At 48.0% G+C, this 12400-nt stretch overlaps 1 long non-coding RNA gene across 2 annotated transcripts; it reads right to left on the reverse strand.

Annotated features, from left to right (window-relative positions):
* Positions 1 to 4913: 4913 nt before the first annotated feature.
* On the reverse strand, positions 4914 to 7417 carry LOC109733608 (uncharacterized). 2 transcript variants are annotated; one of them, XR_012181713.1, is made up of 4 exons: positions 6561 to 7417; positions 5930 to 6186; positions 5741 to 5835; positions 4914 to 5151 (listed from the first exon to the last, which is right to left on the reverse strand). It is a non-coding gene; the product is annotated as an uncharacterized lncRNA (long non-coding RNA). The 2 variants fall into 2 exon arrangements; XR_012181712.1 differs by having other exon boundaries at positions 4914 to 5561.
* Between the last annotated feature and the right edge of the window lie 4983 nt (positions 7418 to 12400).

Here is a 12400-nt window from a genome sequence, read left to right on the forward strand (position 1 = left end):
TCCATGAGAAAGAACCCTCAGTACGGCATATTCCCCAACCGAGCGGAGTTGGGTCGACCGCGAGCAGCGTCGACAAAGTCGATGGCGATAGGCGGCGGCAAGCGGAAGTGGCAAAATGCAGTGGGCTTTGCCGGCAGCCTGGCGGCGGCGGCAAGCGTCGAGCTAAGTGTTTACCGCGCGATAGGCGGTGCCATGCATAGACGCGGAGGAGCTTGTGCAGGTGTGAATGGGGACCGGAGGGGGTGGCGGGCGGGGTGAGGTTTTTTGTGACATGGTAATGGTGAGGGTTTTATTTTTTCTTTTTTGAATTGATGGTGAGGGTTTTCTGTCTGAAAAATTTTTTTGGAGGCGACGGTTTGCTAGAGCCAACCGTGTGTGATTGACGCAACAGGCAAAATGAAAGTCATTGCACACAGTTCCAATTTTGGGAACCGTGTGTGATTGACGTACTGCCCCCGTCCTGGTTTATTGGTCCCCTTTGTAATAATTACCAAATTTTGACCAAATATTTAACTAAGAAATGTTTATGCATGTCACCAAAAATTATATCATTGAACACTATGCTCAAATACCCATCCAACGATATAATTTTTGCTTACCTGCACTAATATTTTGTCAGTTAAACCTTTGGTCAAAATTTAACACAAATTACAAAGGGGACCAATAAACCAAGACGGAGGTAGATTCCATCAACCGAACTGACTGCATCCATATCCCACAGTTAGACATAAGTAAACATAGATTAAATATACTCAGACATAGATAATAAGCGTACACGTACACAGGCATAGTTCAACCATAAGTACATAGTTCAACCGTCATTAAGCATACTCAAGCGTACATAGTTCGATCCCACATCTCGTCTCACATGTCGGCACGATCCTGAAGCTTCTCCAGGTACTAGGCGTACGCACCGTGCGCCATCCTGCGAGAATACTTCTGCTTGAAGGAGCCAACGGCCCGTCCTCTTGCATGCGCCAGAACACTTAGATACACGTCATGAAGCTTGTGGTTGCAAAATGGGCATCGATAGCCGCCGTTCCAGGTCCTAATAAGCCTGTTATGCTTTCCCACATAAAGCTCCCCCAGGATTTGCCTCTTGTACCTCCTCTGGCCATCTTCATCCTCGCTGTCCACGTCGTCAGACATCATCTATACAAATAGTAAAACAAATTTGGCATCAAATCAATGATTACATGCCATGAAGTGAGATTAGGAATTTATGGCTATTTATTTATACATATCCAGAGATTATGGTTCGATTTTAAGCATAGTTGTCTATGTATAGACCAATCTTGAAGAAAATAATGGCACAGACATATGTAGGTCATTCAAAATCAATTGTCAAGTCCTGGCTAGGAATTATTAGCACGAACACTAACCCTAGTCGGATTACTAGCAGAAATCATTTGCATAGATGAAACAACTAATCACTTATCACTTGTACCATTCAAACAATCAATACACTGCACGGATCTAACGAAACTTACTCAGATTTCATGAATTGGGAGAACATAACCATAGGATTTCTATTCCAAAAAGGGTAAGGCAGGAGTAACCAGAGAAATCCTATGATCTATTTGACACATAAATGGGTATAGATGACTAACCGGCTGTCCGTCGTCGTCGGAGTCGTCGCCGGAGTGGTCGTCGGAGTCGTCGCCGGGGTCGTCACCAGAGTCGGTGTGGAACTCCACCTCCGGCAGTGGAAGCTCGACGCCGTCGACGATGTCAGGGTGCAGCGATAACTCACCGGCAGTGACGGCAACCTCTGTCTCCATCTCCACGCCGTGCTCCGGTGCTTTAGCAGCCCCGGCGTCGCCACTCCCTCCGATGGGGCGCTTCGGCGGCGTCCTCATACACTGACGGCTTTGAGGACTGAGAGCGGCGTCGAGGATGCAAGCGGAGAGAGAGGATTGTGTGTGTGGCGAGGATGGGGGGTGCGGCCGCTCGGGCGCCCCATTAATATGGAGTAGTGGGAGTTGTGCGAGAGACGCGGGCGGCGGTCAAACCGATGGTTTGTCTCCCGGTGAGCCTGCGCACCGGACTGCTGGCATGCCTACCAAAGTTTCACACAGCTACTCGCACGCCTCCCGATGACACTGTGCAGCGAGCACGCCTCCGTCAATTCACACACCTGCACGCACGCCTCCCAGTCTGCCTACGCGGCGGACTGCTTGCATGCGTCCCGTCAACTCACGCCTGCTCGCACGGCACACGGGTCGCGAGGCGGCACGTATATTGTTTTTCTATTTGGATGATTAATGTTGCCGCTTTATTGCTTAACCGAAGCATGGCACGTATCCTTTGTTGGTCTAACGTTCACGGTTCGAATAAATAATCCGTTTGGGATATTGGTTCCCAATTATTAATAATCTCCCGTTTGTAATTAGATAAAGATTACATCAAAACTGGTCTCAAATTTGACAAAAAATACAATGCCACTTTGTATTGGTGTCCATATGACAACACGATAAGTTTCATGAACTTCAAATAAGTTTTGGATGTACTAGAATTTAAAACTCAAGATTCTCAATGTTTGAAATTTGTTGCACGGGTAGTAAACATGCACCCAGTGAGACACATGTGTTTTTGCAATCCATTTAGGTGCACTGTCACGTGTGCATGTAGCTCAAATTTGATTTTTGCACATTATACCCATAGAAAATCAATCAATTAATGTACTAAAACGTCTTAATGATCTCTGTGATTTTTTCGAAATTAAAACGTCCCTCCTTTGGTAACATATGTTCACCGCTGGATAATTAATTTAACATGCATCGTAGTTGCGGTGGATTCACGGTGTGTGTGGGTGTGTGCGTCTAGGGGTGGCGGGTGGCTCACAGTACACTACGAGTTGTGAGCCACCGTGTGGGTTGGCCCTTTCATACATACATGTTTTGGCCACATGCAGTCGATGATTGTCCTACACGACACTCGATACTCGCGTGTGACGCTTTCTGTGGGCCCGCGAGGTCGTCGTCCATCACTTTGACGAACAGCCGGCAGTGAGGTTAATTTGACCAGCAAGGTAGAATCTTTTTTGTTTGTGTTATGGTGGTATATAGTACGCGTCGAAGAGGTGGGAGGGGACTAGCATATATACTATACGTACGCGTCCGTGAACAAGTACACCTCACTTAGTGTCGGGACTTTTCGGTTTCCGAGGCACGTGCCACATCAAAATTGTGAAATTGGCTATTCAAACATCACACAACACCTATTTGGGCCACATGCATGCACGGGGTGGTTATCCTAGCTAGGACACTCACGTGTGATGCTTCCATCTGTGGGCCCACGAGGCCATCGTCGATGCATGCATGCGTCACTTTGACCTACATCGGGAGAGGTTAATTAATTTCACCATCGATGAGGATTCTTTTAGGTTGTACATATTACGGCAGGAGCATATAGTATGCGCTAAAGAGGGGGGAAGGGGACCATCATATGTAGTACGCTTCATGAACCTCGCTCTGTGTGGGTGCATGGTTTACCATTTTTGAGGCATGTGGGACATCAAAGTTGTGCATTTTGGGTATTCAACATATATATGTTTGGCCCACATGCAAAGCCATGGTGGTTGTCCTCTCGCACCCACTTAAGCGGTTATCAGCGATATCGATGCTTTCCATCTGTGGGCCCGCTTGGTCCATCACTACTTTTTGCCTCACAACAAGAGAGGTTAATTTGACTTAGGAGGGGATTATTATTTTTTGCTTATAATGCGGATATATATAGCCAGTCTATTCTGCTAATATTAGCAGAATAGTTATTCGGCTAACACTTCCGAACTGCACGCTCAACGCAAGTGCACGTCATTGTTTGAAAACGGCGCGGCACATGACGAGTTGCAGCGAGTGTTTTTTCCATTTTTTTTCTAAACCGCTCATCGGAGTGAAGCAAATGATACACCGTTGGAAAGATATCGTCGAGGCGCATCTTTTTCATATATATTATTTTCTCTAATTCGTTACGGTTTAAGAGCAGTTTCAACTTTACTAAATCATGAAATTGTGTTTTTCAAATTTTTTTGAGTTTTTCGGTACTGTTTTCGCTCCAGTTTTTTAACTGTTTGTCGAAACGAGGCATGTGATACGCCGTTGGATAGCTATGGACGAGGCGCAACTTTCATATGTATATTTTTTCCGAGATTCCTTACGGTTTTAAGTTAGTTTTGAAAACCGTTCTACGGACGTCAAGTGGCAGCAGCCAGTTTTGGGCGAAAGATATCGTCGAGGCGCAACTTTTTCATGTAGAGCACTCTCTATAATTCCTTATGGGTTAAGAGAAGTTTTGATTTTACCGAAATGCAGACACTATTTTTTGCGACGCCAAAATCGACGAGGGAACTGCATCAGACAGAAAAACGCACTGCACCAGACTAAAAACCGCACTGCATCAGACGGGCAAGTGAACATCATGATTTCTTTTGTCTTTTTATAACTACTTTTATGATTTTTTTGTCTTTTGTAGCATTTTTTTTGTGGACAAGAGTGAACCGCAGAGACAAGGGCAAGTGAACCCCAACATGATCAAAAAGTGAACCACATTACTTTTTTTTGTCGTCTTCGTAATATTTTTCTGTACTTCACATTGCGAAGTAAGTGAACCATGGCACTACAGGAAGTGAACCCCATGTGTTTTCGTTGTCCTTTTTATACTTATTTATTTTTTACATGCGTAGGCCGGGCGAGTGGACCAGAGGGACTGAGTGAGTGAACTACGTGTAATGAGAAGCGAGCTTCATTGAGTTATTTTTTTCATGTTTACAAGTGAACCACATAGGAGTTTTATAGCAAACTGGATGAGAGAACAAAGTGAGCTTCAAAGCCACATCTATCTCTTTTTATAGCAAACTGCATGAGACAACAAGACTCCTCATTGAATGAGGTGAATCACAAGACGCCTCGAAGTGGGCTGCATCAACACATTTTTCCCTTGAAAATTAACCATTAATGCTTGTTGAAATGAACTTCTCAACAAATATTTTTTACACACAATACATCATATCCCAGCGGACTAAACTGCATGCCCGCTTGCTTGAGCTGCACGCCCCACACACCACATGGCACCACAACAAATGAAAACGTGCAACGCCGAGGCATCCAAGCTACCATGGCGAAGTGAACCTCATGCCGATGCCAGCCGCAACTACACAGAGAGATTTAACAAACTTCATTGGAAACTGAATTCACCCAAATCAACAGCCATAATCTGAAAAATACACACAGAATATTTGCTGGGATCTCACTGAACCGCACATGCAAAATCCAGAAAAATGTGGGAAGAAACTGTTCTGAATCATCTATATATAGGGTGGGTCTCGCTGGCCCTACTGCATGGCGGCTAGGATCTCGCCGGCGAACTGCAGTCTGACTGAACACCTAGGTCGCCTGAACCACGCGCCAAAAAAAATCAGACTGAACACCGAAGCTTCCTGAACCGCAGGCCAGGAGCTAAGGAACTGCACGACATCATCCGGTTGTTGTCCCGTTGTGGAGGAGAGGAGGAAGGGCATGGATTCACTGTCTTATCGTGAATGACTTGCCAGGTTCGGTTTCCTGTTTTGTTTTGAACCTTGGTATCATTAGTTAACAGCTCAATCAGTGATGTTGGTGTACTGTATGCTACTCCAGTATTCACAAACCTTAATATAAACTGTACTAGTTATATGATGCTGATTTTGCTTAACTTACATATAAAATAAATCAGGACATTATAATCATTTGATTATACTTACCTACATGAGGCTAATGTTGTGACAAGAGGAGGACGCTGAAGTAAAGAGGGCTTTTCATACACTCCTCACCTACATCGGAAACGTGTTTAAGAATCCTGAAGAGGAGAAATTCAGAAAGATCAGACTTACGAATGCTACATTTCAGGCGAATTCCCTATTCCCATGACCGGTAAAGAATGATGTGTTAACCTGCTGCACAATCCGACATTGATGATCTTTTCTGTGCCTTGCAGGAGAGAGTTGGGTGTCTCGGGGGCATATATTTTCTCGAGCTGTGCGGGTTTGATAAACCGGAAGGCGACGAGATCTTGTTTCTGGCAAGGGACAAGGTTGACAAGGCCGTCCTGAATGTCGCTGGAGCCGAGCGCAACTCTGCAATCACCAATCCTTTCTTTGGAGTTATATGAATCGGGACATTCCCGTTGTATTCCCTCCAGAGAATCTATCTGAATCGGGAATGTGGCAAACAATTGTCGAATTAAATTGTAAAATAGTGCAATCTTGCTTATGAGAAATATCAGACGAACATAGGGAAATTTTCACAGGGGAACTGGTCCTATCCAAAGAAGATCTTTCCAAAGTCTAGGCTTCCACTCCTCAGTTTAACTTTACTGCTAGCAAACTACTCCAACGTGGGGGTTCATTGAATCCAACAGGGTGACTATATCCAGCAAAATTGAAGTAGCCTACTTATATTTCAAGAAACAAGAGTTAAAAAATCCTACTGCATGCGCATAACGCCATTGATTCTCCACGAAGCTATGTGGAGAGATGGTCACACACGTAGAAATTAACAGCTTACAGTAAACTTGAGGCACACCCGTGAGCTAAGGCATAGACGTAGAGGTAGGTTGCCGCCCTCTCCTCCTCTTTTGGCCCCGCCGGTGTCGGGAATCAGGCAACGAGCAACACAGAGGGAAGGACTTGGCCACCGAAGCACGTCGGAGGAGCCCCGCACCTTCCGCAGTCCACCATCCAGGAGCTGCAGTGCAGTTGTGTTCATCGAGCAGCACGCACATGAGCAAGGAACTTCAATGCGTTTGCGCACTTGTCCGAGCTGCACGGCCACGGGCGCGGACTGCACGGCTGTGGTCGCCGGACTGCACGGCTGTAGGAGACGAGGGGCCGGCAAGCTCGAAGGGAGAGGAGGTCGCATGCCGTGACGGTTGGCAGGGGAGTTAGGGGATCCTCCCCTTCACGTCTCCAGCGTGCTAGAGGAGCAAGGCGTGGCGGTTCCCGGCGCGCCCCAACGCCGGAGTTGCTCGCGCGTAGATGGCCGGCGTGGCTTCAGTGGCGGCGCCGGATCCAGTGCTAATGGGCGTGCCCGGGCCCGTGGCCGCCGGATCTGGTGGTGATGGCCGCGTCCGGGGCTCGTGCCGGCCGGATCTCTGTGGGGGACGGCCGGTGGCGCTCACGGTCAAGAACTGCAAGCGCCACGAAGCACCATGAGGCATTGTTGCAGCAGTCCACACCGGAGACGACAGGCGCAGTGGAGACTGAACCAAATCACACCTCCGAGCTGCACTGAACCGATGGCCATCGCCGGACTCGGCGCTGCTCGGGAGCTCTGATCCTAGGTGCCTCTGGTTTGGGCAGCAACGATGGGATGGGTGTGGAGGAGGGTAAGGTGGGGTAGCGGGGCGGCATCGTCGCCGGCATTTTGTTTACAATCAAGAACTACATTTTATCAAATAATCACAAATGCCACGTGTCTTAATGGACAACTGTTATACCATAGCATTGACATCCTGTTGTTAGTTTGGAGTCACCTTCCAGGTTTTCGGCTCACAGTATCAGCCCATCACATATTGCAACATGGGCATGAACCTCTACCTATCCTCCATCAGCCAATTTATATACCTGTTCGAGCACAACATAAGCATATATTTTCAAATCCACAGTCTGAAGATGTGTCTGGATGTCAGTTCATTAGGAAAAAATTAGAATGGTGTAGAAAAAATAGGATTGCCCAAACTTTTTCAGTTCAATGAACTAAACTTGACAATCCAAATCAGAAGAGACATGTATAAGCATTACAAAGAAACATTAGAGATGATCTATAGAGCACACGGAGCAAATCAAATATATGGTGGAAACTACGAAGGGACAGAACTTTAGAATTATTTGGCAATCCATGGCAGAAACATGATTATAGATATGCCTTTGTTACTTCTCCAGGTTAATGTTCCTTTCTTAAAGAATTGGCGGGTACGTTTTGCGAGCTCCCATGCAACCACTTCAACGCCTTTCACCATAGTCAGTTCATCCATGCCATCGTATTTACTATTTAGCAATCATTTTTTCAACTTAAACTATGTATCTGACATGAGGTGTATCAATTTATCTAATACACGTAAGTAGAAAATCAATTGACAATATGTGAAAATAAAATAGTTATGTATAGTTTTTTAGGTTAATTGTTGACTTTTCATTATGGATCCATACCCTTCAATTATGTAGCAAAACAAAAGAGTTCTATATTTTTCTGAATGCTTTTGAAAGTGCAACTAATCCCCGGGTGGTTTTGGCAATTCATAAAAACATATAGCTCATTGAACTAATATCCATTCAAGATAAATATTTCAGGAAGTTCAATGTATGGCATGGCATGGACTAGAGATGTGGACCCCTCAAAATGCTAAGGACAAATATTGGCAAAGGCTCAAGACTCTTCATCTTTATTTTAGTGATCCAAGATCACATTGAGTCCATAGGAAAGCCAATACTATTAAAAGGGGATAAGGTGTTGCTTAATGGCTTGCTTGCTCAAATGCTTAGTGATACTGCTCCAAAAAACCCCAGCCACTTTCTCCATCCGAATATGTCCAAACCCTAAACTCCAACTCGGTCCCACCGATTCTTTCTACCCGGAGCCACCGAGTTCATATGACATAGCCACTGCTAGAAACCCTAACAGTTCGGTCACACCAATATGGATCTTGATCTCACCGAGATGGCCTTGCCAACTCTCTATTGCCTATTGCAATTATTTCGGTCTCACTGAAATAGCAATCAGTCTCACCGAGATGGCTTGACCAACTCTCTATTGCCTTATTGCTTCACTTCGGTCTCACCGAGTTGATGCAATCGGTGCCACCGAGATGCGGTTTGCCCTAAGCCCTAGCACATCGGTCCCACCGAGTTGTTCCAGTCGGTCCCACCGAGATTCCTAACGTTCACATTTTTGAACTAATCGGTGCCACCGAGTTAAACCATTCAGTCCCACCAAGATGAGTCAAATGTGTGTAATGGTTGGATTTTGTGTGGAGGCTATATATACCCCTCCACCCCCTTCTCCATTTGCGAGAGAGCCATTAGAACGTGCCTACACTTCCACCATACATTTTCTGAGAGAGAACCACCTACTCATGTGTTGAGATCAAGAGAATCCATTCCTATCATTTGAACCTTGATCTCTAGCCTTCCTCAAGTTGCTTTCCACTCAAATCAATCTTTCCACCATAGCCAAAACTAAGAGAGAGAGAGAGAGAGAGAAAGAGAGTTGAGTGCTGGGGAGACTATCATTTGAAGCACAAGAGCAAGGAGTTCATTATCAACACACCATCTTATTACCTTTTGGAGAGTGGTGTCGCCTAGATTGGTTAGGTGTCGCTTGGGAGCCTCCGTCAAGATGTGGAGTTGAACCAAGAATTTTGTAAGGGCAAGGAGATCGCCTACTTCATGAAGATCTACCCGAGTGAGGCAAGTCCTTCGTGGGTGATGGCCATGGTGGGATAGACAAGGTTGCTTCTTCGTGGACCCTTCGCTGGTGGAGCCTACGTGGACTCACGCAGCCATTACCCTTCGTGGGTTGAAGTCTCCATCAACGTGGACGTACGATAGCACCACCTATCGGAACCACGCCAAAAATCTCCGTGTCTCCATTGTGTTTGCCTTCTCCAAACCCTTCTGTTGGGGATATAACTACTGGAGTCACCCGCCCAGGAGGGGCCGGGTTATGTCATGACGATCATCCCATGAAGCCCAATATCAAGCTTGAGGACGGCGGATCAGTAATGGGCTTAAGGCCTGGAGGCGGCTTAAGGCCCATAGTGATAAACCGCCGTTAAGGCATGACTTGTAGTGTAAGGCAGGAATAGTTAAGAGTCCGAGCCGGACACTGTTATAAGCCGGCCGAGACTCTGAGAGCCGCTGGGCGTTAACCTCTCTATATAAAGGGAAGACCCAGCGGCGGTTCAGGACAAGTAAGATCAGATCGATAGCCAAGCATAGCGGTTTAGCTCCCTGGTCATCGAAACCCTAAGTAATTCCACCTCAACTGGAGTAGGCTTTTTACCTTCATCGTAAGGGGCCGAACCAGTATAATCCTCGTGTCCTTTGTCCCGTTTAACCCCTTTAAGCTTCCTAGTGGCGATGGCTCCACGACCAAGTCCTTGCACGAGGACATCTGCCGTGACAATTCCACGACAGTTGGCGCCCACCGTGGGGCCAGCGCACGGTGGATTTGAGTTCTTGAAGGGCAGCTTCGAAGGGCTCAAGGGATACGCTGTGGGCCGGATGACCAAGAGTCGTCGCGGCAAGCTCTACATCGACGACGCAGGCTGGGGCCCCGACGCCGGCTCAATCGAGTACGGGTACCGGGTCCCCTTCGGCGGAATCCACGTTTTCATTGGCAAGATTGGCGAGCCGGGCCCTGAGCCGGACCTCTGCACCGACCTCGTCGAGACGGCTCAGCGTGCGAGACCCGCCCGGACACTGCCTGCCTTGAAGCGTGCTTTCATGGTATGCGTCCATGGAGGACTCTCTGAAGGATCTGGATCTGGCGATGAGACGGCCGCCCGCTCTGACGGCGAGTCATCCACAGATGAGACCAACTCGTTATATCAACTTCAAGATGGCAGGCTCAGGGGTTGTTCCGATGGCGACAGTATTCCGGACCCCTTTGAGCCGCCAAGCCGGGTTGGAATCTTCATGGCCGGCACACAACCTGTTCAAAACCCCGCTGCTGGGGCAGGAGGCCCTGTGCACTCACCGGCTCAGGTGCTAATGGATCTCACAGATAAGATGACGGCCCTGTTAACTGCCACGGTCGTCCCGGCGGATCAAGCTCAACATGATGCAGAAGTGGCACAACGAAAATTGGACATAGCACAGGCCAAGGAAGACCTGGCAGCGGAAGGAGTTAGGATGGCTGCAGAGCGGGCGGCTCTGGATGCCCAGGCTCAGTTTATTCAGGCGCAGTCTTTCCGGCTCACGATGGATCAAAACGCATCCAATGAGGTCATGAGAAGGAGGTATCAGAAGGCTCAATCTCGGTTCCCTCCGGTTTATGATCCTCGCAACCTCTTCAACACACCCGGTGCAGGGCCTAGCAACCCGCCAGAGATAAATCAGATCACGGCACCCGGGGTGGGAACGCTGGAGCCACCAGTGATGGGGCCTCCCCGTGTGAATACTGCACCGCCTCCATATGTGCCAACACCACCGGGTCATTATTCTAACCCGTTGGAAAACATGATCGCTGCAGCAGCGCGACTGGCGGCTCTTCCGGTTGAGGGTGACTCCCCAACGGCGGTCGAAACCCGCAGGGTCAGAGAACTTCTTCAGACGGCTTTGGCGCAGCAGGAAGCATATTCATATAGCCGGGACATGATTCATTCGACCCCTCGACAGGCAATTCGTCAAAACTGGAGTCCGAGTTATAGCAGACACATGGCGTCGGCGACCGGCTCAAGCAATGTCCCACGCCATGACTTTCCTAGGGGGCCTGGCCCGGCGCATAATGGAGCCTTTAATGCGGTAGATCAAGACAGAGCGCGTCAGGAAGCTGAGCAGGCGGCTCAGATGACGGCTTACCAGCCTTTTCCGGTTTACCCGACGGCTTCTATTGAGGCGGGCATGGCTACAAGAGCCGGAGGTGTCCCTTGCCTGGTGCCGGCTCTTCGTAACGAACGTCTGCCCAAAGATTTCAAAGGACCTAGGAAGGTACGTAATTACACGGCTAATTTACAGGCCGGAGCATGGATTGAGAGCTACGAGATGGCTATGGAGTTGCTGGAGGCCAGCAAAGCGGCAATGGCCAAATACTTCACCATGATGTTGGATGGGACTGCCCGCACTTGGTTGAAGGGACTGCCGCCCAATTCCATCGGGTCATGGGCAGAGCTAAAAGCCCGGTTCATCCAAAACTTCAAAGATACATGTAGGCAATCAATGTCGATTGTGGATTTGACTAACTGCAAACAGCAAGAAGGCGAGTCTACAACCCATTGGGTACGCCGGGTCAAAGAGATAATACATTCGTCTGATAAGATGGATGCCGGCTCTGCGGTTTTGATGTTGGAGCAAAATTGTCGTTTCGCGCCTCTGAAGATGAAGCTTGGGCGGCTCAAGCGCGATTGCAACGATATGGGTATGCTGATGGTGGCTCTGGTCAAGTATGCCGACTCTGATAGTACCAAGGATCCCGCGTCTGATGAGGAAAAGACAGGGAAGGGAAAGAAGAATGGCAACGTCAAGGGCCCTTAGCATAACCCGGCGAACCAGGGAAGTAATAAACGTAAGGCTGATGGCAGTATGGAATTTGTGGCCAACACCAATGCGCAAGGTAACAACCACCGACGTAAGGGGAGACCACCTCCCCGATCTGCCGGATCAGGCCCGACGCTTGAGCAATTGTTGAATGAGCCCTGTCCAAGG

Source organism: Aegilops tauschii, chromosome 4 (assembly GCF_002575655.3).
Source record: "Aegilops tauschii subsp. strangulata cultivar AL8/78 chromosome 4, Aet v6.0, whole genome shotgun sequence".
Classification (NCBI taxonomy): Eukaryota; Viridiplantae; Streptophyta; class Magnoliopsida; order Poales; family Poaceae; genus Aegilops; species Aegilops tauschii.